At 42.0% G+C, this 25,798-nt stretch overlaps 1 protein-coding gene across 1 annotated transcript in view; it reads left to right on the top strand.

The window, feature by feature from the left end:
* Nucleotides 1-1,368: 1,368 nt before the first annotated feature.
* Nucleotides 1,369-25,798, top strand: part of LOC138973854 (hemocyte protein-glutamine gamma-glutamyltransferase-like) — an 80,646-nt gene continuing 56,216 nt past the window's right edge. Inside the window, exon 1 of the mRNA XM_070346565.1 lies at nt 1,369-1,670. The gene's annotated coding sequence lies outside the window, so the exon portion shown is untranslated. The remainder of the gene's footprint in view (nt 1,671-25,798) is intronic.

Here is a 25,798-nt window from a genome sequence, read left to right as displayed (position 1 = left end):
GGTAGCTCAGTTGGTAGAGCACTGGACTTGTGATCGGAAGGTCGCAGGTTCGAATTCGGGCCGGGACGGACACGGGTCAACTTTATGTGCAGACCCAGAGACGGAAGCCATGTCCCACCCCCGTGTCATCACAATGGCACGTAAAAGACCTTGGTCATTCTGCCATAAGTGCAGGTGGCTGAATACACCTAAACACGCAGACACCTGGGTAGCGCGACTCCGTTGCTGCTAGCTTTCCACTGGGAGGAAGCGACCCGAATTTCCCAGCGATGGGACAATAAAGTAATGAAAATGAAATGAAAATGAAATGAAATGTAAAAGCGTGACTAGATCTGAGATGGTGGGTAGAATTGTACGAGAATATTTGAGAGAATATGAGAGTGACAGAATCTGTCATAATAATTGTTCTGTTTTGTTGCTAAGAGGAGTTGAATGCAATCATTAAAGTATACTGTTAATTGTGTCGATTTGTATATATTTAAGTCTGTTTAAAAATGTGTTCTCAAAATATATTTCTGTGTCAAATTGTATTTTGAAGTTTGGAATAGCAAGATCTTATTTGAATCGTGGATGACTGGTGGCGTGCGTGTCTTACGCATGTGTGCGTGATACCATCTTCTATTCTAAGTCAGTAAAGAAAAAAAACTTCCAGGTGACATAAAGGGACAACACCAAACAACAATGTGCTCACACCCACATTAACACACACAAAAACACACACACACACACACACACACACATATATATATACACACACTACATGCACACACACACACACGCACGCACGCACGCACGCACACACACACTCACACACTGACACACTGACACGCACGCACACAGTCGGCACACACACACAGAAAGTCTGCATCATAATCCAAATCGGGTTATCTGTTCAGCAATTGTGTTGTGTAGATGCTTTAGGAGCTTACTTGTGCCAGTTATTTAAAACCAAGGAAGGGCATATCCGTATGAAATCAATGGAGAAACACGTCTCCCCAAAGAAAAGGCCTACTCGGCATTTACCAGAGAAAAAGATCAGGGACAGGGGATTGTGAATGCGGAGTTCATTGCTGACATGGGATGGTTCTGGCTAAAAGTGCGTGCGTGTGTGTGTGTGTGTGTGTGTGTGTGTGTGTGTGCGTGCGTGCGTATGTGTGTGTGTGCGTGCGTGCAGTGACTGTGTGTGTGTGTGTGTGTGTGTGTTTGAGCGTGCTTGTGTGCGTGCGTATATGCGGCGTGCGTGCTGTGTACGTGCGTAGTGCAGGCTTGCCGCCCGCGACTTCCCAAGTTCAGGGGTTTCATTATATAAGCTGGATATTAATTATTCCAAACAGTATAAAAGCAAACGTGCAGAGAAATCTGCACATCCAGTGAGTTTTCACACCCTGCAAAAACTTACTACCTGAGCACTCTCTGCCACAACTAACGTGGATCTTCAGGTGTCTACATCTATATCAACGGCGGCAGGTTCATTCACCTTTCATTTTCCAGACCCTGCCAGGCGGCATATAAGTTGTTCCTCCACGCGGAAGGCCCAAGTCTTGTCTGCAGTGGCAGTATACTGTGCTGAACGGAGGATCATCACACGGCCTCGCTCTATAGTATACAAGCACCGGACTTTCACACACACGCGGCACGGCACAGGCTCACACACCTGCTTAAAAACACAGGTAAGTCACATTATGTTCTGTATTATTACAAGTTACCGCATGCTTTATTGCGTGCATGCTTTTTGACGTTTTATGATTGCATATAGTTTCTGATTTAATGTTTTATTGGACGTGAGGCCGTTATCGCTGGTGTCAAAAAAATCAACTTGGCCTGCAGTGCATAGAGTTTTCACCATGCTGTGGCGAAAGTAGGGCGTGTTTGCAATGCGAAAGTACAGGGGACAAATTCATCAGCATCGTGTGTTGGCCGGGGGTTGCAGAACAGACATACATTAACTTTACCGGTGGCTCATATCAAAATGCTTCAACAAAAGAGGGGCGACACACGCATTCACAGTTGTACGACTGTCTCTTTCGCAGATAATGTCAGAGTAAATTTTGTGTGTGTAATGTAAACTCTCAGCTTGCGACTGAGTGGCGGACGAACCAGCTAACGCCGAGAAAACACGGCCGGCATCAGCGGAATTGGGATAAGTGTGTGTGTACGACACAAACGTGTCTGTCAAACTAGCTGCTGAAAATACGATTAGATTTGTGTTAAATATAATAAGCACTGAAAGTGTACTTCGTCATACTTGTGATAACTTGTTTCTGTCTGTGTATTAATCCCTTTTGCTTTCACTTTCTTTAGTCTTTAGTAGGAAACCCTGTTGTGTAAGGCCTAAAAAAAATAGGTGTGGTTACGGTAACCCGACCTACCCTATTTTTAGGGGCCGACTCAATAACTTTTTATTACATTTGTTCAACAAAACAAAAACACACAAGAAAACGAGTGCAGAAAACGCAATGAAAGCGAAAGCGCCCGAGTCGCACACTTATTTCCCTGTCAAGTAGGTTTAATTTGTACACACTAGAAAAGAAAGTTTAAAAAAAAAGTGATTGCCTACCTTCCTACCCTATTTTTTTTTGGCTCTGTTACCGTAACCACACCTATTTTTTTTTTAGGCCTAAGGTCCGTTTAATGTGTAGCCTATAATGTGGCTTAATTATACCGAAAACGTGTTTTCTTTATCCGCTTTCGAGGCGATCCGCACAAATCATTCTCTCTCTATTTTTTGCAAGTAAACTGACAAGCTTTTTGTGCTTGCCTTCTGCTTTCTTCTTCTTCTTCTTCTTAAACGCCCCACTTTAAATTTATGAGCAAGAAACATCTCGGAATAGCTGAAGCGAGATAGACGTCTCTGAAGAAACGCAACAGATGCCGAAAGTAAATTAAGTAGCGCTGAGTATAGTGAGTGGCTGCATCATGCTTGGCCGCTTAGACATTCGGGAAGTCCTCAGGTAAACACATCGTCCTTTAGATTTCCATTATAAGCTAATTCTTACCCGCTGCAGCATGCTTTTTCTTGCCGTCTTCATGTATGTTACGCACGTGTTACGCGCGCGTGTGTGTGAGTGTGTATGTGCGGTGTGTGAGTGTATGTGTGTGTGTGTGTGTGTGTGTGTGTGTGTGTGTGTGTGTGTGTGTGTGTGTGCGTGCGTGCCGTGTGCGTCCGTGCATGCGTGCGAGCATGCATGCGTTATGTGCGCAAACGCACGCATGTGGGTTTTAAGATCTATATGTTCCAAATGAGTCGACCGTTTACGGGACGAATGCGTTTTTGAAATTTTCATAGCAGACGGTAAGTCACTTTTCAGCAACAATGTTAAACAAGTCGCGTAAGGCGAAAATACAATATTTAGTCAAGTAGCTGTCGAACTCACAGAATGAAACTGAACGCAATGCAACGCAGCAAGACCGTATACTCGTGGTCCACCGCTCACGGCATAGGCAGTGAAATTGACAAGAAGAGCGGGGTAGTGGTTACGCTATGCTGCATAGCACGCTTTTCTGTACCTCTCTTCGTTTTAACTTTCTGAGCGTGTTTTTAATCCAAACATATCATATCTATATGTTTTTGGAATCAGGAACCGACAAGGAATAAGATGAAAGTGTTTTTAAAACGATTTCGAAAAAAAAAAATTGATAATAATTTTTATATATTTAATTTTCAGAGCTTGTTTTTAATCCGAATATAACATATTTATATGTTTTTGGAATCAGCAAATGATGGAGAATAAGATAAACGTAAATTTGGATCGTTTTATAAATTTTTATTTTTTTTTACAATTTTCAGATTTTTAATGACCAAAGTCATTAATTAATTTTTAAGCCACCAAGCTGAAATGCAATACCGAACCCCGGGCTTCGTCGAAGATTACTTGACCAAAATTTCAATCAATTTGGTTGAAAAATGAGGGCGTGACAGTGCCGCCTCAACTTTCACGAAAAGCCGGATATGACGTCATCAAAGACATTTATCAAAAAAATGAAAAAAACGTTCGGGGATTTCATACCCAGGAACTCTCATGTCAAATTTCATAAAGATCGGTCCAGTAGTTTAGTCTGAATCGCTCTACACACACACACAGACAGACAGACGCACATACACCATACCCTCGTTTCGATTCCCCCTCGATGTTAAAATATTTAGTCAAAACTTGACTAAATATAAAAACAGTCCCCCGCTAGTGTGCATCCGTCCTTTCCGTCCGTGTGCCAAAACAAACATAATTATGCAGCCGAGGTTAAAGCTTATAGGGCAAACAGAACTAGTTTATTTCCGCAAAAGTACAAGTCTCCCAGTAACTCAGTTTAGATTGAATCAGCTAGGTCGTGTACCTGCTGTCTGCATGCATCACAAATCACAATACAATCTACACCAAAAGTCAGCGACTATGATAACGTGAAGTCTTCGGGTTCCTGGGCCGTCAGTCAGTCAAGGATAGCAGTGAGGTAAATGCAATAAGTATATCCGCACACAAGTGGAAGTGGCATGTAAACAGACTGGCTTACCTAGCAAATCGTGAAGCTTTCTCCAGTGCCAAGAACTAAGATTGACTGAGACACTGAAAAGTATTTTAACCGGTTTGCCATTGTGTTGTTGAAAATAATTCTGGGCTGAATTCTTGGCATGTCTGTTTTGAATGCATGTCGACTCTGGAATGCTTGCATACAGCGGGAAAAAAGTGGGAACACGTGTTTACCTGTAATTACATAGTCATTTTTACAGCGAAGCGTGCCATGAGTGTGCCAAGTAGCCTACTCGTTTATCACTCTTAGGTTGAAGCACGTTGTGTGGCCTTAATTTCCTTTTTCCTCTACTTTTTCAACCTGCTCGGTCTATTATCAGGTTTTCTTCTGAACAAATAAAACTTGACAAACCTGTTTCCTTCAGTCTTTCCGTCGCGTTTTGATGACGAGGGAAATTCCGTATGTAAGCCTCGAATTATGACAACACGATACATAGTATATATATATTATCACAACATCAACTGCTTGTGGAATGCGCGGGGCATTTCGCGATTTCTCGTTGGACACTTTTGAAGTGTAGCGACAATCAGGTGAATATTCTTGACATTATGGCCGCATTCCGTTCTTCTTCTGGCCTTGTCTCAACAGATATAGGACCAAATTATGAAATACGAGCATGTGAAAGGAAGTGTCCGGCCTTGCCTTTCGATTTTATTGTATGGATGTGAAGTATGGTGTCCAGGTATGCTAAATTTAGCTTCAAAGTTGCAATCAAGATTTTTTAAATTGTTTTGAAGTTGGGTAAGTCAACTCCCAGCAAAATGGTCTATGGTGAAACTGGACAGTACCCACTGGAAATTCTGGCGAAAAATAGAATGTTAAATTGTTGGTTTAAACTGTTGAATGTTAATTGCAGGTATAAGTTTTCCAGTATAGTATACCGTTTTTTGTATCGCCAGTATGAAGAGAATATGTATAAATCACCTTATTTGAATTGTATAGAAACAACGCTAAATAACCTTGGCCTATCAATCAATCAATCAATCAATGACGCTTATATCGCGCATATTCCGTGGGTACAGTTCTAGGCGCTCTGCAGTGATGCCGTGTGAGATGAAATTTTATACGGCCAGTAGATTGCAGCCATTTCGGCGCATATTTACCTTTCACGGCCTATTATTCCAAGTCACACGGGTATAGGTAGACAATTATTAACTGTGCCTAAGCAATTTTGCCAGGAAAGACCCTTTTGTCAATCGTGGGATCTTTAACGTGCACACCCAATGTAGTGTACACGGGGGGAGGGTTCGGACACCGAAGAGAGTCTGCACACAAAGTTGACTCTGAAATAAATGTCCGCCGAACCTGGGATCGAACTCACGCTGACAGCGGCCAACTGAATACAAATCCAGCGCGCTACCAACTGAGCTATATCCCCGCCTAAGTGGAATGTGGATAAACTAGTGGAAGCTGAGTTGTTCTAGCCACTGGTTCAAACTAAAAACATTCCGGTGTTTGAAAGACCAATATGTACAGATATGGTTTTCTGATTTAAATTCTAGTGAGATGTTTTATAACTATCGGCTTTACAAACAGGCGTTTATGCTCGAAAACTATTTGAAAGTACTCCCACACAATTTGGGAATTATATTTTTGCGCTTTAGAACGCTAAACCACAAGTTACCAATTCAGACAGGAAGGTTTATAAATATAATACAGAAGGAAAGAGTGTGTACAAAGTGCAATAATGGCGATATTGGTGATGAATTCCACTATGTGTTTAACTGCAGTTTCTTTAACGAATTAAGAAAAAAATGTATCCCGCTCAAGTATCGAAAAAATCTAAATGTAATAAAATTTCAACTTTTATTTTCAACAACAAATAAAAAGGTATTGTTAAGTTTAATTCACTTGATAAAGGGTATTTCAAAAGAATTTTAAACAGGTGTTGATAGGGAAAAAAAACACACAGCACAAAACAAGAAAAAAATAATGATCTAGACAGCAGATTGTAGTTTTTTTATTTTTTTATCCACACTAAATGTTACGCCATATACAACGAGAACGATTATTTTGGAGATTTGATTTCCACATTGTAAAACAAGTTATTTGATATTTTATTTTTACAACGGAGCGGGTTTGTGTGTACATATGTTTTGATGGAATAACATGCATTCCTCTCTTTATTGTTCTTGTATTTTTGTATTTATTAATTTGTTTTCTTTTTTACATTTAGTCAAGTTTTGACTAAATGTTTTAACATAGAGGGGGAATCGAGACGAGGGTCGTGGTGTATGTGTGTGTGTGTGTGTGTCTGTGCGCGTGTGTGTGTAGAGCGATTCAGACCAAATTACTGGACCGATCTTTATGAAATTTGACATGAGAGTTCCTGGGAATGATATCCCCGGTCGTATTTTTCATTTTTTCGATAAATACTTTTGATGACGTCATATCCGGCTTTTTGTAAAAGTTGAGGCGGCACTGTCACACCCTCATTTTTTTAATCAAATTGATTGAAATTTTTTTTAAAGAAATCTTCGACGAAGGCCGGACTTTGGTATTGCATTTCAGCTTGGTGGCTTAAACATTAATTAATGACTTTGGTCATTAAAAATCTGAAAATTGTAAAAAAAATAATTTGTTTCTAAAACGATCCAAATTTACGTTCAAGTTATTATTCGTCATTTTCTGATTCCAAAAACATATAAATATGTTATATTCGGATTAAAAACAAGCTCTGAAAATTAAAAATATAAAAATTATTATCAAAATAAAATTTCCGAAATCGATTTAAAAACAATTTCATCTTATTCCTAGTGGGTTCCTGATTCCAAAAACATATAGAAGTGATATGTTTGGATTAAAAACACGCCCAGAAAGTTAAAAAGAATAGAGATAAAGAAAAGTGTGCTATCCTTCTCAGCGCAACTACTATCCCGCTCTTCTTGTCAATTTCACTGCCTTTGCATCGAACGGTGGACTGACGATGCTACGAGTATACGCTCTTGCTGTAAAAATGCAGTGAGTTCAGTTTCGTTCTGTTAGTTCGACAGCTTGACTAGGCCTAAATGTTGTAAAAGTTTCGCCTTATGCGACTTGTTTTTCTTTTCATGTACCCCCATGGGGTTCCCTGAAAATAAAATTTGACTTGACTTGACTTGATAAGGGCCTGGCAATAAGTGTCGGGACTCAGTCCAATATTGTATGTGAATAAGGTTTTCTTTGTTCGATGCTGAAACTGATGTCTTCGGGTTGACTTGAGTTGCAGGGGCAGTGGATTTGCATGTTTCTGTCTGTCTTATAATTGGACAAGTCTTCTTGTGCCTCATCACAAGCTAGCAGTCACCTCTATAACATTTTGGAGGGTGAGAGTCAATGAAAAAATAAATCAACAAAAATACGAACTCAGATAATATGTTAGCTTTCTTGATAAGTTCAAAACAAAAAATAATGACCCTATCCTGTGGCCGTGTTGGCTGAAGATAACTTGTGCCTTTTTGTGCGGGTATGCCCGAACGGTCACAGTTGCCGCTGTGAACATGAACTGAGTTCAAAAAAGAGAAAAGGTGACACTGTCTGATACACAAATATTGAGATTAATGCAAACACAACACGGGGAGTCGCACACGGCGACATGGGTGGCTGCAGTAAGAATGGCCAGGGGTACCGAGGGTCATTTTCTGGCGGGTGAGTAAAAATAATTTTTCACGTATATTTACCGGTATGTCTTCCTCCCACACCGTCCCAGAGGTCTGTTGGTAGAGCCTTGGCCCTGGAAAGGACAGGGTTCCCGACCCTCTATCTTGCACAGGCCGGTCGAGCCTAGCCTCTGGACAGGCACGGAACCTGGCAACCTGCCAGTTGAGCCGTGTCCATGGAAGGGGGAAGGTTCCCGGACCTGTGCCCCATGGTTTTTTTTTGTTTTTTTTTTTTGTTTTTTTTATATGTGGGTGTGGGTAAGTACCACAACCACTTAAGGTTCCCCATATTAAACTATGTGTATCTTTTTTTTTTTTTTTTTTTTCTTTTTTTTTCTCCCTCGTACCACAACCATCTAAGGTTCCCCATATTAAACTATGTGTATCTATGTTTATATCAATAGTAAATGTCTATGTGTTTATTGTTAGTAAATGTTCTACGTTACATGTATTATGAGTGTATCTTAGGTCTACATATTAATCTAGCTGGATGATCTCGGCATAGCACATCTTACTTCATTAAGCTACAAACTATTTGCTATTACTATTATTATTGCTATTATTATTATTATTATTATTATTATTATGAACCAACCACTTCCTTCGCTGCACCTGCCCACCTGCCGTGTTTTCCGCCGACGGGGCCGAAATCGCGTGTGGCCCGTGCACTTGTAAGTTATTCCTTACTCTTTAATTATTTACTATTATTATTATTATTGTTATTACTATTATTTTTATTATGAACAAATCATTTCCTTCGCTGCACCTGCCCACCTGCCGTGTTTCCGCCGGCGGGGCCGAGGTCGCGTGTGTCCCGTGCGCTAGGCTTATAGTTAATGCCACGTTACATTCATATATTCCATGTGTCACCTTAGGTGTATATATTAGATTAGACAGCCAGCCTCTGCCTACCATATCTGAGACGTCCGTCTCTTTTGGGAGGAGGAGGGTGGCCTTTGTAGCTGTGCGAGAGTATGCGAACGACTGTGTATGACAGTGTAAATAGCCTATCCTCTTTTTCTCACCCCCACCCCAGAGGGGGTTACAGAGACACATCTCTGGCCTCCTCACCTGATCCCCTTCCCATGCCTCTGTAGACAGAGGGTGCCATAAAGGCGTTGATGAATAAACCGACATAAAGTCGCAGCCCTGTACATATGTTTTTAACCGGCCAGTATAGGTCCTAGGGAGGACCGGGTTTGCTTTTCGCCAGTTGACTAGCCGCCGAATCCACAAGTACGTAGAGGGTGCCTCGGCTTCTCCACCACGACCCTCCTTGGTCTGACACTCACTCCTTTGCCATGATCAGTCGGATGCCACTTTTCACAATTTTATTCTAAAGTACCAACAAATCAAATCAATTCCCTTCCGGAATAGCAACGTTCCACGTTTCTTGAATACAAAAGCATTTCTGCCTCGGAATGAAAGAATAAATCTCTACAATCGTGTATCTCCTGCAAGGAATTGATTTTAAATCCTGTTCTTCCAGCATTTCCATTTCGGAAAGTAAAAGTTTTTTTTTTTTTTTTTTTTTTTTTTTTTTTTTTTTTTTTTGCTCATCTTCACCCAGGCACACATCGTAGAGCTTCGGCTCTGATATCTTTGACCCAAATTGCTCTAAGCAGAGAGGTCGTTAAACTGTATTTTCGTCCCACACCGTGACCCACACACACACATACAAACACGCACACAAACACAGACAGACACACACACACGTACACGTACACACACACACACACACTGACACAGACACACATACACATACACACATACAGCTTTGAGACGTATATTTTGAAAGGAAAGCCCGTGATCAGTCCAAGCATGTAACTTCCATGTACCTGGTGTCAACCTTTACACAAAAACAACTTAGATCAATTGATCCTCTACAAATATAGCTCCATGCTTTAAGCAGCTATGAGCGTTTAATTTCACCCCACCAGATTGGCAGCAAAGTAGTTTCAGTCGTTTCAGACTAGAGACCCCAAACAGGCCATTTAACAGCACATAATTATATTCAGACTGTCTCCGCTTTGGTGCACAGCGACGCCCCCTCCTACAGTGCAATGATAGCGATTTCATAAATAAAACCACCCCTTTCTTCCATCCTTACCCTCCACCCCCACCCCAGCGCAAACACACACACACACACACACACACACACACACACACACACACACACACACACACACACACACACACTTCCCTTCTTTTTACATTTTGTCAATTTTTGACTAAATGCTTTAACATAGACGGGGAATCAAGACGAGGGTCGTGGTGTATTTGTGTATGTATGTATGTGCGTGTGTGTGTGCGTGTGTGTGTGTGTGTGTGTGTGTGTGTGTGTGTGTGTGTGTGTGTGTGTGTGTGTGTGTGTGTGTGTGTGTGTGTGTGTGTGTGTGTGTGTGTGTGTGTGTGTAGAGCGATACAGAGAAAACTACTGGACTGATCTTCATGAAATTTCACATGAGAGTTCATGGGTGTGATATGCCCGGAAATTTGTTTCATTTTTTCGATAAATGTCTTTGATGACGTCATATCCGTCTTTTTGTGAAAGTTGAGGCCGCACTGTCACGCCCTCATTTTTCAATCAAATTGATTGACATTTTGGTCAAGCAATCTTCGACGAAGTCCGGATCACGGGATTGAATTTCAGTTCCGCAGCGTAAACAGTATTTAATTAGTTTGCTCATTAAAGTTGTCATTAAAATCGATTTTTCACTAACAGATTAAAACATTTATTGCATCGTATTCCCCCAATTTCTCCTGATTTCAATAACATAATATATGTCATGTTTACTCTAAAAATGTGCTCAGAATTACAGAAAATAGGTTTAAGTAAGTACTGCGTTTGCGCGCTACGCGGAGACGAGCGTGACCCGTCTCGGTTTTTTCGGTGTGGTTAGTCGAGACCATCTTAATAATATTATGGTCTCGGTGATGACTGTTTTTTGTGTGTTAATCTGGTACACTTTGATGCCGACAGCTTGACTAAATGTTTTAATATTGCTTCACGCGACTTGTTTCTCTTAAATTTGTATTTATGTGATACTGTCACACTAGATTACACACCGTCGGACACGCGCCACACGACGCAATGACAACATTCCTGAGGCCACACACACACACACACACACACACGCACACACACACACACACACACACACACACACACACACACACAATCTGCACTTAAAATCTCATAATATTTATGATTCTGTTTTAATAGCCAAGGGAATGTGCGCATAGATATCTAAAAGTAGCTACCACTAGCCTATTAACAATCCGGACCAGTTTACAGCTTGTTAGGTTTTAGCCTGACTGCTCCTTACACATAAAATGTCAAGTGGGCGCATTTCTTTTTCGCGGCCGAGATATAAAATAAGTTTGTGTATTTACCCGTGTGTTTGTGTTTGTGTGTCTGTGTCCGTGTAAGTGTATGTGTCTGTGTGTTTTTTGCGTGAAATAAATATCACTGATTCGTTTACCCCCCCCCCCCCCCACCCCCCCCCCCCCCCTCCCCCTCCCCAAGTATTCCCACTTCAGCCTTCATCAAACATACTAGACAGCGAATTCACTGTTGTACGACACCCCCATATAAGTTTCTTTTTTTCGTGTTTCTTTTCAAAGAGTGTGGCATAAGTATTAAAAGAGGGTGGCGTAATAACTTTAAAAAAAGGCGGGTCCTGTATGTTTGCAGTTTCAATGGTCGTCAGAATCAATTATGCAGCAGCAACCCTTGAAGAGGCACGTAACGGGTGCGTGTTTGCTTTTGCTGTTGCAAGGGGTCGTATCCTACCATTGGTACTGAAAGCACGAACACAAGTTGAAAATCTTTTCCGGGCTGAGCTTGTCCATTCTTGAACATTTGTCAAATGGTGAGCAGGGATGTCATTTGGCATTTGCAGTTCGCAAAACGCAGAAATTTATTTCCAGTCTTTGACAATTTTGCCGTGATTTCGGCGGAGCTGTTTTTTTATTTAATTTATTTATTTTATTTTTATTTGCCAAGCGCACTATTGTGGTGCGTTTAATCGAATGTTCTTTCGCTCACATTCTCTGAATTCTACCTGTCGTAACGTAAACAAATTAGAAGCATACTTGTGTGATTGTGGTTTACATTTTTTTCATGACGTTACGCCAGTGTACATTACAGGACTGGGTGGCCGAGTGGTAACGCACTTGCGCTCGGAAGCGAGAGGTTGCGAGTTTGACCTTGGGTCAGGGCGTTAGCAATTTTCTCCCCCCTTTCCTAAGGTGGTGGGTTCAAGTGCTAGTCTTTCGGATGAGACGAAAAACCGAGGTCCCTTCGTGTACACTACATTGGGGTGTGCACGTTAAAGATCCCACGATTGACAAGAGTCTTTCCTGGCAAAATTGTATAGGCATAGATAAAAAAAATGTCCACCAAAATACCCGTGTGACTTGGAATAATAGGCCGTGAAAAGTAGGATATGCGCCGAAATGGCTGCGATCTGCTGGTCGATGTGAATGCGTGATGTATTGTGTAAAAAATGTCCATCTCACACGGCATAAATAAATCCCTGCGCCTTGAGTCCGAGACTGGAGATACGCGCGTGATATAAGACTTCATATAACATAACATAACATTTTTCTGAGAAAAAAAGTATTATTTTGAAGTATGTATCGGTATTATTATTTTATTTTATTTTAAAGGAAAAGCGGATTATTCGGCGGTGCTATCGATTAAAGCTTCGTCAGCTGTAAATACAATCTTAAATATGACAGAGACAGACCAAAGAATGAAAAGAATGGAAGACAGGATCGAGAGGCATTAAAAACAAAATATTGATGGTTTTGTTTGTTGGTTGGATTCCGTAATATTTTACAGCTGTTTCTTCTTCTTCTACTGCGTTCGTGGGCTGAAACTCCCACGTACACTCGTGTTTTTTGCACGAGTGGAATTTTACCGTTTTACCCCGCCATTTAGGCAGCCATACGCCGCTTTTGGAGGAAGCATGCTGGGTATTTTCGTGTTTCTATAACCCACCGAACTCTGACATGGATTACAGGATCTTTTTCGTGCGCACTTGGTCTTGTGCTTGCATGTACACACGGGGGGTGTTCGGACACCGAGGAGAGTCTGCACACAAAGTTGACTCTGAGAAATAAATCTCTCGCCGAACGTGGGGACGAACTGACGCTGACAGCGGCCAACTGGTTACAAATCCAGCGCACTACCGACTGACCTACATCCCCGCCCAGCTGTTTGTTTATGTGGTCGTTTGTTCGTTACGTTCCTCCATTCCTTGCATTCTATATGCATGATGCTTGTGTGTCTGCCTGCCTGCGGCGATTTTTGTCTATCATTCTTTTTGTTCTTATACAGGGGATTATTCCGACTGAGATTATATTTATGTGTTAACTGACTCCAGCGTTTTAAAAGATAAGAAGAAAACATATGTCATGCGCAGTCGCGTTTTTCAATGTAATTAATTAACAAGAGCCTCTTGGGGAAAACAGGAAAACGCAAAGAATAGCCTTCCTGTTTTCGAGGACGGGGGTGCAACCAAGGCTAAGACGGCAAATATTTCACTGGGTCGGGGTTAAAGGCACAGTGCAGCTCACAGCCTTCGTTTTGCGTTTTTTGTTGCAGCTGAGTGCATTTACAGTTCAATGGTAGTAAAACAAACCCAAAACTACCCAACGACGACATCTATGAAGCTCGACAGTTTCTTGTTCACGCGAGTGCATAAATTAACCTAGTTATTACGTGGTGTTTGGTCGGAGTTCGATTCAACTGAGTGATTCCGGCTTCCATTTTGTTTTACACAAACTCATGATGACGTCTGACGTGTCTTTTTGTGCATGATGTGGTGATCTACCTGATCTAAATTTAGATCCAAAAATAGGTCAAGACCAGCCGGGTCCGAGTACGAAATTAATTCGTAAAAAAATCGCAGTTCTTGACTCTTTGGGTGCAAGTCAATGAAACTTGGTAGTTCTTCTAACGGATAGCTGCCTGAGGTATGACTAAAAGCCCCAGGGGCTCCGTGCACCTGGATTTGACAAGTTCAGTACCTTTAAGATGAGGTGGAACACGGTGGTGAAAACAGCACACCTAACTTATACCCTTGTTTTGTGGTCGGTAAGGGTGCCCTAGGAAGAAACAAGAGACGGGGTTCTTTGTGAAACTAGCACACCTGACCTGTACCCGTGTTTGTTGGCAGTACGTGGACTCTGAGACGGGTCTCTGTGTGAAGAGGCCACACCGATGTGCAAACACTGACGTTTCAGTCAGACATCCTGGGTCATGTTTTAGATCAGAAGGGTGGATAATTATCTATCTATCGCTGTTGTTGTATTGTTATGAGAGATGAAAAGGAGTGACATGCCAGAGACACTTCTTGCTCTGGTAGTCTGTGTCTGTCACGCAAGGTTCTATTGAACTTCCTCTCACCCCCACACGCCACCCCATCGTCTTGCCGCTACGATTTGCCTATTTACCATGCAAGTTTTCTGCCGCATTTATTATGCTGGGTTTGAATTGTCTGCGTTTTGTTTGCTGAGTGTACGAAAATGAAAGCATGCACACACATCTAATATTAAACCTTTGCCTTCCCACTGTCTCTGTCTCTGTCTTTCAGTCTGTCTGTCTTTCTGACTCTCTCTCTCTCGCTCTCTCAGTCTCTCTCTATGTGAGTGTGTGTGTGTGTGTGTCTCTGTCTCTCTCAATCTTGTTCTTTCTAGCTCTGTCTGTCTGTATGAATGACTGTCTCTCTCTCTCTCTCTCTCTCTCTCTCTCTCTCTCTCTCTCTCTTTCTTCCTATCTCTGTCTGTCTGTCTGTATGACTGTCTCTCTCCCCCTGTCGCTCTGTCTCGGTCCCCGTCTCTCTCTCTCTCTCTCTCTCTCTCTCTCTCTCTCTCTCTCTCTCTCTCTCTCTCTCTCTCTCTCTCTCTCTCTCTCTTTCTTCCTATCTCTGTCTGTCTGTCTGTATGACTGTCTCTCTCTGTCGCTCTGTCTCGGTCCCCGTCTCTCTCTATCTCTCTCTCTATCTCTCTCTCTCTCTCTCTCTCTCTCTCTCTCTCTCTCTCTCTCTCTCTCTCTCTCTCTCTCTCTCTCTCTCTCTCTCTCTCTCTCTCTCTCTCTCTCTCTCTCTCTCTAGAAAGGGCGGGCACATTGCAAAGACAGAGAAGTGGTTCTACGGAATGGATCGTCTTGATATTGTGAACTCGTTTGAATATGTCGGTGTAACCCTTTCCACCCAACTGAGCTGGAACATTGCAGTAGAAACAAAGACAACCATGGCGAAAAAGGGAGTGATCGAAATCGTTAGATTACTGAACAGACTTGGCTGCCATTCGGCAAAGGTGTTTTTCAAACTGTTTGACGCACGGATCGCCCCTATGCTCTTGAATGGTTCAGAGCTATGGGGATATGGAAAGTATGTCGACTCTGTGGAAAGGGTCCACCTGTTTGCGTGTAAAAAGTTTCTGAAAGTGACAATTCGAACTCCAAACAACATTGTGTATGGTGAATTGGGAAGACATCCGCTGTATATTAACTCTGCAGTCAGATGTGTGAAATACTGGTTTACACTGCTGGAGCAACCTGATTCAAGATATTCCAAGATTGCATATAAAGCTTTATGTAATTTGGCATCGAAGGGCCACACAAATTGGGTCTCACATGTGCAGAGTCTTTTATGTTGTAATGGTTTTGCTGCTGTGTGGATGTACGGAATGGTTGGGAATGAGAAGTGTTTCTTACAAGAGTTTAAAAGACGTTTACAAGATTGTTTTTGTCAAGAATGGTTCTCCTTTTTAGAATGCAGTGAACGTTTCGACATTTATAATTGTTACAAAACATGCTTGGAAAAAGAAAAATACATTGAATTAATCGAAGATATTAAGTACAGAGTTGCTCTTACTCGTTTCCGCGCAGGAGTATCCGAAATCAACGCTCACAAGTTTCGGTACGCACCAAACCAAACGACAAGAAACTGTCCTCTCTGTACAGCTGATAAAGAAGATGAACACCATGTTGTATTTTTATGTCCTTTTTATCAAGAGTATTTGAAAATCTCGAACTTTAAGACGCTGCAACAACAACTTGTGTATTTCTGTGGCAGTAATGAGGATAATGTGATGAACAGCTTCAGCAGATTTGTGTTCTTCATGTTACAGAAGAGACGAACCCTTATAAATCAGGTTCAGTGACATGTCATCAGGGTCTTAATGTATTTGTTGAATTTTATGCGTGACTATAATTTATAACTGTGCAGATACTATTGCTATTATTTTAACCACTATTGTAAGGGGCTGTGGCCTTAGACAATTAAAGATTTGTTCTTGTTCTTGTTCTCTCTCTCTCTCTCTCTCTCTCTCTCTCTCTCTCTCTCTCTCTCTCTCTCTCTCTCTCTCTCTCACCCAGCGCACCCTACCAGGATATGCCAGACGTGCGGAGGTGGAAACAGGATCGCCAGCAATCGCTGGTATCAAAGAGGAGGTCGAAAAACAAGCCAGTGTCACAAAAGAACGGGGCAAGACTGCATTCTGGTTTGCAGGGGAAATAAAAGCACACGGAGTAGATAGAGTGAATGCAGCACTGGTTCGAAAGTGCAGCCACTTCTTTGTCTTTTATAGGTTAAACAAACAATGGGGAGAGCATGAACAGTCAACAGGGGTTCGAAGACTTTATGTGACATATGTGATAAGGAGAGAGTCGAGGGGGGATCGTCCGTCAGAATGAATGCAGGTACACAAGTTGACTGGTGGGAAATCCAGACAGTTGATAGTGAGGGGGTGAAGAGTGTGGGCGGAGTAGGACCTGCTTTGGAAAAGTAGTTTCACCTCCGGAACAACCTGTGTCTGGCCTGTCTGAAAACACCTCCGCGTGAGGGGTTTTGCTGCCAGCGCGGTGAAGATAAAGAGGGAACATTTTCTCTGCCCGCGCGGCACGGCAAGCAGGATGTCTCTGAACTGTGTTGTGTTGTTGGAGGGCCTTGACGCTGTAATCCGCACGTCCAAGGCTTGGATGGCATATATATCATTTTCTATAGCTTTTCTGAATTCAGTGTCTTTCCTGTCTGGCGTTATTGTTATCTCAAACGTATGTATTCTTCATCCTTTGGTGTCCCTTTTTTGCAAAGTCTCCTGTATCTCCGTTTCTCTGACAGTCTGCCTCGTTCTTTCCCTGATGTCTGTTACATTCTCATTTGCGTTCTTTTTTTCCTTCTTTTTTTAGGAGGTGGTGTTTAAAGGTGGTCGTCTACATTTTTGCTTTTTTTCAATAATCTTATGGTTAGATTTCGCTAAAAAGTTTTGTCATCATTTTCACGAGTTTTCATTCACAAGCACCTGGGAAATAAATCTCATGTTCCCCAGGCAATAAATCCACGGTTACCATAGTTGCAGGAAGCAGGTTATACATGGATAATCAAAAGCAAACCCAATAGAAACGCTCCGGGATTCTTCGGCTCTTTTCATTGGTGTTTCCCCAGACCTAAACAGACGACACGACACTGCTTTGCAAAGTTCCAAAAACGAACTGGCAAACTGGCAAAAGTAAACAAAAAACAAAACTACTTCATGAAAGGTCATACATTCATCAAAAACAAATGAAACCTAGCGATATGTTTTGTCTTCTTACAGAGTCATGGAGTGCGTGTATCTGTGTTTCGATACACAGACGTTCGGAGAAACACGAACGTCAAGTTCAAGTAAAACGACACCTGACACACACATTTTGACCCGTGCACAAGACGTTGTATCGATAAACGAAGCACAAATAAGAAACAATAATAAAAGCAAAGAAAATAGCAACAAGATATGCAAACATCTAACAAAGCCGAGCAAGCAGAATGACAGGTCTCAATGAAAAACAAAGAGGTACCGAGTCGGAAACAAGATCGCGATTCTTTCCTTCGCTGCACGACGCAAATCTTCTGTGACCTTTGACCAAACGTAGCTTCCACATTCGATCACTCAGCTTAATATTTACAACAGAAAGCCGAGGGGGTGGAATACCGAGATGAACCTACAGAACAGTGCATCCTCAAACCTGACATATTCATCCCAACATTTAATGAACTCAAAAACACAGAAAGTTGCTTTCACACGCCATCTTTGATTGCCAGTGGTTATCCAAGCGGGACTCGTGTGGTTATCAGCACGGAACCCGTGTTTCAAAGCATGGCTCCCTGGGTTGATTGTGCACTTATTTTCTCACTACCAAAATGATGACAAAAACGATGTTTGATGGTTTGTTGACAGACCAGCTTTTTTGTCGGTCCTCGGGGGGCATATCGACTTTTGTTTCATATTTATTGACAAAAAAGCTGGTCTGTCAACAACCCATCAAACATCTTATAATGTCAGATGATGAATGAACCATGGAAAAAAAAGTTATAGAAAAAAATATATGTAATGTGACAGGGGAGGCTACCGCTCCTTTCACAGCAGACTCTGCACCCGAGTTGTTGGCCTTTAAAAGTCAACACCAGTGGATTGTAGAATTCTGTTTGTGATGGGGTCTGGTGGTTTCCGATTGTCTGTATGTTCATGGAAACCTTCGGGTTTGCATAACAGTTTTTATAGGGCTAAGAAATTAGCCCTAACATTTTCAATCCTGTTTGATTGCACTTCGCTTCTCGAGGTGATCGTAGTGTTTCGGCACTCGGTTACAGTAAAAAAAAGATTTTATTTTTGGGTAGCGTGACTCACGCTTCCAATATTTTGTTTTCTGTTTGCTGAGAATATATGCTTTGCCTAAAAATACTGACCAATCAAATTCATGTCACTATGCTTATAGCCACGCCCAAACAAGTGCAGCAACAGTTTGACACTCAGTGGAGCGCTGTCCACGGGTTTTTTTAAACGCACGAAATGCACGGGATTTGAGAGGAGTTTTGCGCTTGGCATTTTCCAAATAAGGATATCCTACTATGAGTACTACGCTGGAATACTACAATGAATTTTCAAAACGGCTACACTGGCTTCGTCTTTCCTGATCGAAAGGGGGTGTATTGTTGATATTTGTAGATAATAGACTCTGCATTTTGATGATCAAATGGCGATTTCGGTATAAAAATGTAGACAAGGACCTTTAAAAGAGGGCACTTGAAAACACTTATAATAAGACTTTACAAATTAAAGAAAAAGACAGGCGTTGACACGGAGTACCTATAAAAGAAAGACAAATATTGCAGAAAAGTATTCTTTCGAGTGCCTGCCAGTGGTATGCACTGCTCCAAATACGCGTGACGACTGCGTGACAACAAGAAAATCCTGCAAACGTTTCAATTTATGAGGTCTGGCTGCACCTACAGGTCAGACGTTTAGGCTGCTCATCTGCTGTCACTGACGCAATTAGAGAAGTTACGCTTTCTACGACAAACTGACTACGACTTTGCGAAGATTCATTTTTCAGATCTGATATAGGTTGCCCTATCTCTTACTTCCATTTGACAGACTTCAAATGTAACGTATAAGCGAATGTAACAACTTTTTCAGATTAGAAGCTTAAATCTTTGTTGCCATTTAAAAACTTCCTGCAAAACTGACACACACACACACACACACACACACACACACACACACACACACACACACACACATACACACACACACACACACATGCACACACACACACACACAAATCTCATACACACACACACAAGCACACGCGCTCGCACGCACCCACGCACGGACACACTCACATACAAAAAGACAGAAGTTTAGGACGGAAAACAGAAAGAAGTGTTAAAGACAGAAACGAACAAGTCGCGTAAGGCGAAAATACAACATTTAGTCAAGTAGCTGTCGAACTCACAGATAGTACAGCGCACCTATGATTGCTGCTTACTTGATGCTCACAATAATGACCATAGATTTGATTTTAATTGTATTACACTCCTCAGTGTCTCTAGTTTATGCTGTAAAAAGTCCCAAGGAATCTTCGGATAGATAGTATTGTTTTTTTGCCTGTTTTGTTGGGCCTACGTCTCGGTGAGCGGACGCTCTTGTGCGGCGGAGATCGGAATGCGGTCGCATAGTTTTACTGCAACGCGCGTGCAGCCGGGAGTTGAGTATTTTTATCCTCCGTCCCATAACACCATTTCTGGCAAACAATAGGGCTTTGTTTCCACTTCTTTCACACTGTGAAGATATCTAACACCATGTATGGGCTAAACAACACGTTTGGCGATTGATTGCTGTATAGATCTAGTTGATTAGCTCAGTGTAGTGATTTGATTTGACTAGACGACTCCAAAACAAAGATGGCTGCCGAATCTTCGAGCAGCACATTTGTTGAGTCATCGACGAACAAAACAGAGGTAAGTGAGCACATTTTACGATTAATAGTGCATTACAGTAACAATTGAAGCAAAGTAGGTAGAAAAACTAACATGCATACGCCGTAAGAAGTTTTCCGTGCTTCGTACTGTACTGTTCAAAGTGATTCTGAAACCCAGTGAAAGTGAAAGACGAACACAGCACACTCATGTGTACACGCTTTCTCGCCCTGTTACAGACACCCATCTAAATTAATATCTAAGAAATGGTATGGTATGGTATGGTATATATTTATAGTCACGGCAGAGTTCTCTGCGTGAAATTCGGGCTGCTCTTCCCAGTGATAGCGCGTCGCCATAGTACGGTGTCACGATTTCATCTTTCGCCTGTGTACATATTTCCCCCTCGATATATATACTCAAGACTGAAATGTTGTTTCCTAGTAAAATTAAGAAGTGAAATTATGTATGGACGAAAGGCATGCCAGTTTCTTGCATTTGAAGAAAATTGGTGGTGAAATTTAATAGATTTCATCCCCAAAATCGATTTCTTCGAAAACGTGTACCGAGTGGTTACGTCCCTTGAGTAAGAAGGGAAACATTGTGGGATGAATCAAATTTCTAAGTTAAATAAAACAAATTGGTTGGACAAATTTGGCCCCATGAATGTAAGGTACACAAGGTCGCTCATCAGTAATATCGAAGGGTGGTTTTTTGTTCAGTGTAGAGTTTATACTAGATCAACGAGGCCGAGAATCGAAATACAGATCAACACGGCGAAAGATGAAAACGTCACACCGGCACCACCCCCTTTTTTTTCCCTGTGTGCATTGTGTATTTGTTTACCTATTAGGTTGGGTTTTCTACAGAATTTTGCCAGGGACAATTTTCTTGTTGCCGTGGGTTCTTTTACGTGCGCTGAATGCGTGTTGCACACGGGACCTCGGTTTATCGTCTCATCCGAAAGACTAGCACCCAGACCACACCACATCTGGTCTAGTGGATGGGGGAAAGGTATAGGCTCCAAACAAGATTCGAACCCATGACCCCTCAATTTCTAGCTGGGTGCATTACCACTAGACCACTATGCCACCACTTTCAGGGAATGGAGTCAGCACAAATGTTAACTCCGGGAAAATATCCCCCTAGGCAGATTCGAACTCTCGTCGTCAGATTACAAATCCTGCGCACTACTGACTGAGCCCCCCCCCCTGTATGTAAATATAACTGTGTAACTATATTTAAAATCTGAGTAACAGGCGCTCAGTTTCGACTCATCTATTCGTCAAGCGTCCAGCATACTGCTGATCATTATTGATTTCATTTTTCCCCTTGTTGCAGAACATTCCGTTGAACCTGGACTGTGCGATCTGTGAACAAGCGACAAAACCAGGGGATCATGTGAAATTGACTGAAAAGGGCTGCTCTGGGATAAACTCTGCTAGCATAGAACGAGGGGACAACCTCCAGGTCAAAGCAGGACAGCTGGTTCACGCAAAATGCCGCAAGGACTACACTCATCACAATTCCATTGCAGCATTGAAACGGAGTGTGAGAGAAGGGACCCCCTCCCCAGTTAAGAAGAGGAGAAGCCTCCGGTCTCATCATAATTTCGACTTCAAGGCTCAGTGTCTCTTCTGCTGCCAAAGCACAGAGCCTTTGAGGAACAGAAAAGTTGAGAAACTAATTCCAGTAAGAACAGACTGTTTTCAGGAATCTATTGTGAAAGTGTGTGGGGTGAGGGGGGATGATGACAAATGGGCCAATGAAGTCAACAGTCGCCTGGCATTTGCGTCTGACTGTTGTGCCTATGATGTAGTCTACCACAACGTGTGCAGCACTAATTTTCGAAAAGGATCTGGAATTCCTCAGTCTTTCTCTGACGAAGCAAAGGGGAAGAAGCCAAAAGGTCGTCCTGAAAACCCAGTGATAAATCGTGCTTTTCAAGATGTTGTCAAGGTTCTGGAATTTGGAGATTATGAACAGGTAACACTTCCAGACCTGGTCTCCGTGATGCAGCAATCCCTTGATCAAGTTCATTCTTCTTCTGTTTCATGTCAAGTCAGACATGAAGGATGTGTTCTTCTCCTCAAGCAGGGCAAGTACAACAAGACTTTGGGACATATAATCAACGCAGAGCCGTCTTGGCCCCAATGTGTGCAAGAATATCTTATTTGCGCATGCATTTAGTGGCTGTGACACAACTTCTCGGCCTTTCAGTGTCGGAAAATGTGAAGAAACTGCAAAAAAAGAACAAACTGTTTGAAAATAGTGCCAAGGTTTTCCTGCAGACTAATTCGGATCACCAGATGATTGCAGAGACAGGAGAGAAACTGTTAGTCGACATCTACAAAGGAAATGATGGTGACACTCTTGACAAGCTTCGGCTGGTAAAGTACCACGAGAAAGTGTTCACCGGCTCTAAGCAAGTTCAGCCAAAAGTCCTGCCTCCTACTTCAGCTGCAGCCACAGGGTCTTTTACCAGGTTCAGGAGTGGGCTTGTTTGGGTACCAGTCTGGAGCTCATGCCTGAAGAATGGGGGTTTCAGCTTCAGCGGGGACAGCTGCTTCCTGTTCACACTGACATTCCTCCAGCCCCTGAGGAGTTAATGAACATCATCAGATGTGGTTGCACTACTGACTGTTCCTCACAACGCTGTAGTTGCCGGAAGGTCGGCCTTTGCTGCACAACTGCCTGTGGACAGTGCCGTGGAATAAGTTGCCTCAATTCGATGCTTCCCATGGATGAAGAGGAGGAGGAGACTAATATTTGAGGTAGGAGTCACTAGGACTGTAGAAATAGAGTCAGATAGGTATCTAGGTTGAATTATGCATCATGTAAGGGATTTTCTTTGTTATGATGCTTTTCGTCATCAGGTATGATCACCGTTACCGCGGGAAATAAAGTTCTTACTGAATATTTCATCAGCATTTGACCGGAAATGGATTTTAGCTTAATATTCTTGTTATTCAGCTCAAGCCCTTTCATTTGATATGCAGCATGATAGGGTTCTCATTTTTTTCCAAGAAATTGCTAATTTAAATTTTTTTTTTAAATATCGAAAAAGCCCGAAAAAAAATTAATTGTTCCAGTTTCTCACCGGGACTTTTCATATGTGTTTTTTCTTGGTTGGTACTATGTATTGTGATATAAATCAATTCTATGGTCATTATTGTGAGGTGAAATCATAAGTGGCCTGGACTAAGAATGAAACTGAACGCAATGCCATTTTTCAGCAAGACCGTATACTCGTAGCATCGTCAGTCCACCGCTCATGGCAAAGGCAGTGAAATTGACAAGAAGAGCGGGGTAGTAGTTGCGCTAAGAAGGATAGCACGCTTTTCTGTACCTCTCTTTGTTTTAACTTTCTGAGCGTGTTTTTAATCCAAACATATCATATCTATATGTTTTTGGAATCAGGAACCGAAAAGGAATAAGATGAAAGTGTTTTTAAATTGATTTGGACAATTTAATTTTGATAATAATTTTTATATATTTAATTTTCAGAGCTTGTTTTTAATCCGAATATAACATATTTATATGTTTTTGGAATCAGCAAATAATGGAGAATAAGATGAACGTAAATTTGGATCGTTTTATAAATTTTTATTTTTTTTTTACAATTTTCAGATTTTTAATGACCAAAGTCATAAATTAATTTTTAAGCCACCAAGCTGAAATGCAATACCGAAGTCCGGGCCTTGTCGAAGATTGCTTGACCAAAATTTCAATCAATTTGGTTGAAAAATGAGGGCGTGACAGTGCCGCCTCAACTTTCACGAAAAGCCGGATATGACGTCATCAAAGACATTTATCAAAAAAATGAAAAAAACGTTCGGGGATTTCATACCCAGGAACTCTCATGTCAAATTTCATAAAGATCGGCCCAGTAGTTTAGTCTGAATCGCTCTACACACACACACAGACACACACACACACACACACACACACACACATACACCACGACCCTCGTCTCGATTCCCCCCTCTACGTTAAAACATTTAGTCAAAACTTGACTAAATGTAAAAAACGAACCTACATACCGCAAAATGGAACTAAGCCAGTTTATTTTTTCAAATCAAATAAATCCCAAGACATGCTCAAATTTCTCTCTCCTACCACCCCACCCCAACTCCCTCTCCTCCCTCCCTCTCCTCCCCTCCCCTCCCCCTCGCTTTTTCATCTACCAAAAAGTGCTCAGGTGAGCGATAACCTTGATACCAGGCTCGTTTTGTACTCTGCGCGGTTGCCTGCAGCGACGGTAATGTAAATATTTACCACACAATTCACAACTACTTTTGCATGCAATGTTGGTTGGGGGTGTTGTTTTTTCCCGTCCCACTTTCATCAGGTCCTGCCGGTGTTGTAATAATGCAAACGTACAAGGGCAGTCATGCGTTAATACCTGTATAAAGCAAACCGTGAACAGTGAATTAGATGAGATTTACAACGAAACACGGGGTATTGTATACCACTGTAAGAGAATTGTGATGTCTGGTAATAACTTTCCCTGCATCTGCACGTTTCGTGTAAGTAAGACACTCCCCAGACATCGCATTTTTTGACCCAAGGATCCCTTTTTATCAACCCACACAGTGCCTCATTGACGCATTGTATGACGTCATCTGAACCCTCTATCTAGGATTCCATATGAATATCAATAACAGTTTAAACATCTGTAGGTTCGATGCAAATGAAGAATGTTACTGTCCACCTCCACAAGGGAAATGCACGAGAAGTGTCAAGAGTGTCATCGAAATTGGACGTGTTGCCGTAAACACTATGAAAAGGTTACCGTGACCTCGTTCCCGAATGACGCTTTAATAAGCATTGCGGTTGTAGCATAGCAAAACATAAATTAGAAAGACCAGGGAAAGGTGAAGATTTGCTTACAATGCTGTGAATTGAAGGCAACAATTACACAACTGACAGGGAAGAATTCCTTTAACAAACCTTAAGTCACGAACATGTATACATTAAGCATTTAAAAGGTCATCGTGACCTAGCAGTGTGTGGCAAAGAATCCACAGTTAGCTAAATAATAGCATTATGTTAATCTCAATTAAAATCGCAAACAAATACAACGATGATGGTGTTTTTCATGGTTGTGGTGTGGTGGTTGTGGTGGTGGTGCCGTGAGTAATGCTGATGATGAAAAGCGTGTTTTTTTCTTCCTTCCATCCTTCTCTCTCTCTCTCTCTCTCTCTCTCTCTCTCTCTCTCTCTCTCTCTCTCTCTCTCTCTCTCTCTCTCTCTCACTCTCTCTCTCTCTCTCCCTCCCCCCCTCCCTCCCTCCCTCCCTCCCTCCCTCCCTCCCTCCCTCCCTCCCTCTCTCTCTCTCTCTCTCTCTCTCTCTCTCTCTCTCTCTCTCTCTCTCTCTCTC

Source organism: Littorina saxatilis, linkage group LG1 (assembly GCF_037325665.1).
Source record: "Littorina saxatilis isolate snail1 linkage group LG1, US_GU_Lsax_2.0, whole genome shotgun sequence".
Taxonomy (NCBI): Eukaryota; Metazoa; Mollusca; class Gastropoda; order Littorinimorpha; family Littorinidae; genus Littorina; species Littorina saxatilis.
The sequence above is the reverse complement of the archived record's forward strand: the minus strand, read 5'-3'. Positions and strand labels throughout refer to the sequence as shown.